The following is a 6,000-nucleotide window of genomic DNA, read 5'->3' on the forward strand; positions in this document are numbered from 1 at the left end:
TCCAACAAGTACAACTGATATAACAACAAAAGCATGATTTCATTAACTCATCCCACGAAAGGAAAAATAAAACACAAAATAAACACAAGATAGGGTATCCCATATAACTGCATTGCGGCCCGCAACCCGATCCCAAATATATCAATACGTATAAGGATACCTATGGACCATAATGCTCGGGCTCACTAATCACATGTGCATCAATATCAAGCACGATAGAGTGCACAAATATAACTGTAGAAAGGTGAATGGGCATAATGCAATATAAACAAAAGCCAAGCACAACTAAGGTGTAATAAGCAAATCAACATCACGATGGTCATCTCACCCATATCGCCATAAGGCCCAAACGGGATTACAACATGCGTGCGAATAATCATGTAGCCTCACAACCTGTCATAGCATAAGAGAGAACATATAACATAGACCAGGGCACGAATAACATCTATTCTGCCTGATGATATACCTACGACAACAATTGCATAAAAGTAAGCAAACCCAATTCAATATAGAACACACATTCTCATTAGGCCAATAAATATCCCCCAAACAATTTTCGATCATTTCCAAACAGGTATATAACCCTCCAAAAGTCCATAGCAACCTATCCAAAATACATACCATCAGCTATCCAAATCTTAACAAAGAAATAGTCTGCCTGCTACATCCAGTCTTTAAATATCAAGAATAATGGAATCTCCATATCTGATCCCAACTCCACTACTCAAATGGACAACACATCACTCGTGCACAATCAACTCACGGAAGATACTCACATAAATATTTTGTGCCACGTAGCAAAAACAAAACCTCACAAGTCCAAAGCCAGACGATCACCATAATACTAGTCAAGAACCCGCAAGTCAAAGCACAATGTGCCTTGTAAAATGCGCACTCTTCTCAGGTGACATCAAATAGTACCAGCATTCTCTTAAACATCTAAAATCATTCGTACCATCAAGAACTCATAAGATTCCCTTCTAAACTAAACTGCAACCTTGTACTCGCAACTTTCAATCCCAACGCACCGCCACTACCATGCTAACTCTCAAAAAATACGAAAACTTATAATCAACTCAGAATCACCAACGGGATGATCACCTTGTCAACCAAGAACAGTCCATTTAACTCATTTTGGGAGGACATCACCACATGCAACACACCTTCTATACCCGTATAAGACACCAACCCCTAGCTGTGGCCATAACCATCGTGAATCCTTCAAAACCCATTAACACATAATTAAATTATCAGAACTGAATTCCCTATAACTCAACCGAGCTACTCATACTGTCAAATCCAGAAGTAAGTCAACTCGACATGCCCGCGCTGAAGGGACCTTCTACGAACTCAAAGTCGTCTCTTCCATCTCTCTAATACAACCAAGTAGAGTCAATAATGATATAGAAGTACTACAAGTCTAGACACCGTCTAATATATATCTCAAGTCTTAACCATACACAAATCAAAAAAATCCTTAAATACCACATATGAGTCTTGAACTCATCAAAACCTTCTCGATAGTCATTCACCTTTCTCTATATCATCCCCAATGAAACCTTCCTCAAATCATAGCCAATCCGCAAGCACTTCCTCGTCCAAGAACTAATATAATGCCTGATCACGTAATTCGATCATCGATAGCAGACTCCCCCACTTGGCACGAAGCCATAAAATACATCATATGTAACCCATAACACTATTCCTTTGTACCTGCCCCGGTTTCACACTATTAATCAGCCAAATACTTCGTAAACCCATGTGACTCTAGTGATAAAACACTCCAAAGACTCTGTCAAGTACACACTCGCCCTGGTGAACGTCAAACCAACTTCCTCAAGCCCTCTGAAGTGGTAGTATAAGAATTCCACTAAATAGAAGCCTCATATGAATCATACAACCTCAAATACCACCGGTTAGCCTAAAATCAAGACCTCCCCATGACACTACCATGGTCACAACAACTAGGAAAACAATTAATCCTTACGAGTTTGTACTCATCAACCAGACACGTGAATATGCTGTATCCCACTAATGAATAACTGAAAGGTGTACCATCACATCCCCTTCCAAGACTAGACGACATAGCACAATTATAATCAATCATCCATAGCCCTCCTAGTCTACCCATGTCATCAAAAACCGTCAGCGCTTAGCTGATACCGAATGCGCAACTTCACGTACGAGTAAATAGGAAGAAATCAAAGATACAAGTGCCAAGCTAAAACAAAGCCGCACAATGAGGAAAGAAAGAAGTAAAGTATCCTATATGCCCTGTAGCCTCTCGAAGTTAGGTATGGATGTCATCTTACTGATTCATAAGACTCTACTAGAAAGTTGCTCATGACTCGTAGGGCCTATGAACGTAGTACTTTGATACCAACTTGTCACGACCCCAAATCTACCTAGTCGTGTTGGCACCTAACCTAACCTGCTAGGTAAGCCAAATAACATTCAACTCAATTCTAGTAAAATTAATAAGAGCCAAGAAGTGAAATAACTGAATTTCTATACAATAACCCAAGGATTGGTAGAACAAGACATGAGCCTCTAAGACTTAGATTTACAAATCTGGTATGAAAATGATACAACATCTGTTTGAAGTATACATAAACAAAATTTAAGTCCTAGACTACCATGAATAAGAGGTAGCTTGAATTTGGAATACCGTAACGTCTTTAATGCTAGACTTTATCTTCCATAAATATGCAGCTCCAAGATCTGCACGCAAGGTGCAGAAGTATCGTATGAGTACAACTGACCCAATGTACTAAGTTAGTATCTCGACTAACTTTAACGACCCGCCCAATCATTTTGAATACTAGCCTCAATTTCAGTGTTTCAAGACCTCCCATAGCTTCATTTGATGGTTATTGATTTGCATGCGTGGTTCGTGTTATTTTTCGAAAACGTTTTACATAAAAGATTGAAGAAAATGAGATTTTTGGTAAAAGACCTCGAATCGGTCTTTTGATGATTCAAGTAGGTTCGTATGATGAGTTTGTACTTGTACATATGTTTTGTGAGGGTCCTGGTTGACCCGACTACATTTTGGCGCATTATGTAAAAACTTGGAAAATTTGGTTTTAAACTTGAAAATCTTGAGTTTTGATAATCAATTCTCGTTGTTTGATGTTATTATGGTAATTTGAGTCAGCAAGCGAGTTTATATGATGTTATTACACTTGTGTGCATGTTCGGTTTGGAGACCGAGGGGCTCGGGTGAGTTTCGGATGCATTATGGAATGGTTTTGGACTACTGGTGCCCAACATTAGCTGGTGTCTGATTGCAGGTCTCGCAATTGCGATGACCTGTTCGCAATTGCTAGTACCGCATTTGTGAAGTTGGACTGGAAAATGTGATAATTGGTTGGGGATGGTGTTCTTCGCAAATGCGAAGAATAGATCAAATATGCGATCTTGAGTTTTCACTTTTGGGACATATCTATCACTTTTGCGATTTAGGTATGGGCTAAAGGCATCAAAAATGCGATGGAGGGCCCGCATTTGTGATATGTAAGTAGTTCATATGTGCGAACATTATCTCATGCACTGTGACAGTGATTGCAAATGCGATATGTGTCTCGCATTTGCGAATCAGACTTTGCAAACGTGATGGCTGCAACTGGGTAAAAGAGGGGAAAGTCAGGGATTTAGCTCTGCACTATTTCTCAACCACAAACACTCTAAAGGTAGAAGTCCATGGAATTCGGCTCCATGAACTTTTAACATCAAACCTAGGAAGTTCATGGTAGAAATTAGGGGTTTTGGGTAAAATTTAGGGATTTTGTGAAATTGAGATTTACACCCCAATTTGAGGTCGGATTTTGAAATAAATTATATATCCGAGCTCGGGGTGAATGGGTAATCGGGATTTACTCCGAATCTCGAATTTTGACCACGTAGGCCCGGGTTGACTTTTCTTGATTTTTGGGATTTCGGACAAGATTGAACCTTTATTGATTATGGATGTTTCATTTAGCATTATTTGATTTGATTAGATGATATTTGACAAGGCTTTGAGGAATATTCCTAAGGAAGCCAGTATTGGATTGTGGAAATTATTCTGAAAAAAGGTAAGTGTCTTGCCTAGCTTTGTTGGGGGAATGTTTCCTACTAATAGATATAGTGTGCTACATGTTGGTTATGCATATACGAGGCGACAAACGTATATGCATGTGCCAGGGTTTCTATGCTCGGAAGGGGGAATTATATGCTTTTTTGTGCCTTTGTTGGACTTGATGATCCCTTAACCTATGTTTCATTTAGCTCTATGACTAGTATACCCAGTTGTCTGCGTTAGAAATTAAGTAAGAACATATGACATCTTAAAAAGGATTTAACGTGCTATGTTCGAGATTCGTTTGCATACTTAACTTGATTGTAGTATCAGGAATCTATAAATATACCTGTTATTATCATGTTACTTGAGCTTCTTTATTCGTATTGAGAGATAATGATTGGGGCCTTCGGGCTATGTTTGGCACAATGGTTATTTCCGTGCGGTTGATATAATGTTAGCATGATGAGTATTTCCATGCGGTTGATATGATGTTGGCATAATGAGTATTTTCGTGCAGTTGATATGATGTTGGCATGATTAGTATTTCCGTATGGTGTGAAATGAGATTGTTTTATTGGTTATTACCTTGCAGAAAAGAAACGAAGTTGTATTCCTGTTATGATTACTCATTCATTAAGCACTTACATGCCCTTTACTTTGGTTTCTATTAATGTTTGTTGTTTGGGTGATGCCTTCCATTTGAGTTCCTTATTAAGTTATCTCAGTTTTTTCCTTTTGGTCTATTATTTTTATAGCTATGTATTTAACTTGTCTATTACTGTTACACCCATGCTTTTAGTTGATTTACTTCCGCTACATGTCCTCTTTGAGTTCATTTCTTTACTTGTTATTAGTCCACACATGTTTCATGCCTCTAATTGTTGCGTGATTTACTTGTTAAATGCCTTAACCTGCTACGTAATACCTCAACCAAGAACCTTCCATTTAAGTCATTCCCGAAGGACAACACCACACGCAACACACCTTCTATACTCGTAGAAGACATCAACCCCAAGTCGTGGCCATAACCATCGTGAATCCTTCAAAACCCATTAACACATAATCAAATTATCATAAATGAATTCCCTCTAACTCAACCGAGTAACGCATACTGTCAAACACAGAAGTAACTCAACTCGATATGCCCGCGCTGAAGGGACCTTCTACAAATCCGAAGCCGTCTCTTGCATCTCTCTAATACAACCATGTAGAGTCAATACTGATATAGAAGTACGGCAAGTCTAGACATAATCTAATATATATCTCAAGTCCTAATCATACACAAATCCATAAAATCCTTAAATGACATATATGAGTCTTGACCTTATTAGAACCTTCTCGATAGTCATTCACCTTGATCTACATCATGCCCAATGAAACCTTCCTCAAATCATAGTCAATCCGCAAGCACATCCTCGTCCAAGAACTAGTATAATGCCTGACCACAATTCGCTCAGTGATAGTAGACTCTCCCATTTGGCACGAAGCCATAAAATACATCATTTGTAACCCATAGCACCCTTCCTTCGTAACCGTCCTGGTCTCGCACTGTTAATTAGTTAAATACTTCATAAACCTATGTGACACTAGTCATAAAATACTAAAAACACTCTACCAAGTACACACTCTACCTGGTGAATGTTAAACCAACTTCCTCAAGCCCTCTGAAGTGGTAGTATATGCATTCCACTAAATAAAAGTCTCATACGAATCACACAACCTCAAATGTCACCGGCTAGAATCAAATCAAAACCTCCCCATGACTTTACCATGGTCACAACAACTAGAAAAAACATTAATCCCTACGAGTTTGTACTCATCAACCAGACACATGAATCTGATGCATCCGACAAATGACCAATTGAAAGGTCTACCACCGCATCCCCTTCCAAGACTAGACGACCTAGCGCAAGTATAATCAAGCATCCATACACCTT

Source organism: Nicotiana tomentosiformis, chromosome 3, assembly GCF_000390325.3.
Source record: "Nicotiana tomentosiformis chromosome 3, ASM39032v3, whole genome shotgun sequence".
NCBI classification, from domain to species: Eukaryota; Viridiplantae; Streptophyta; class Magnoliopsida; order Solanales; family Solanaceae; genus Nicotiana; species Nicotiana tomentosiformis.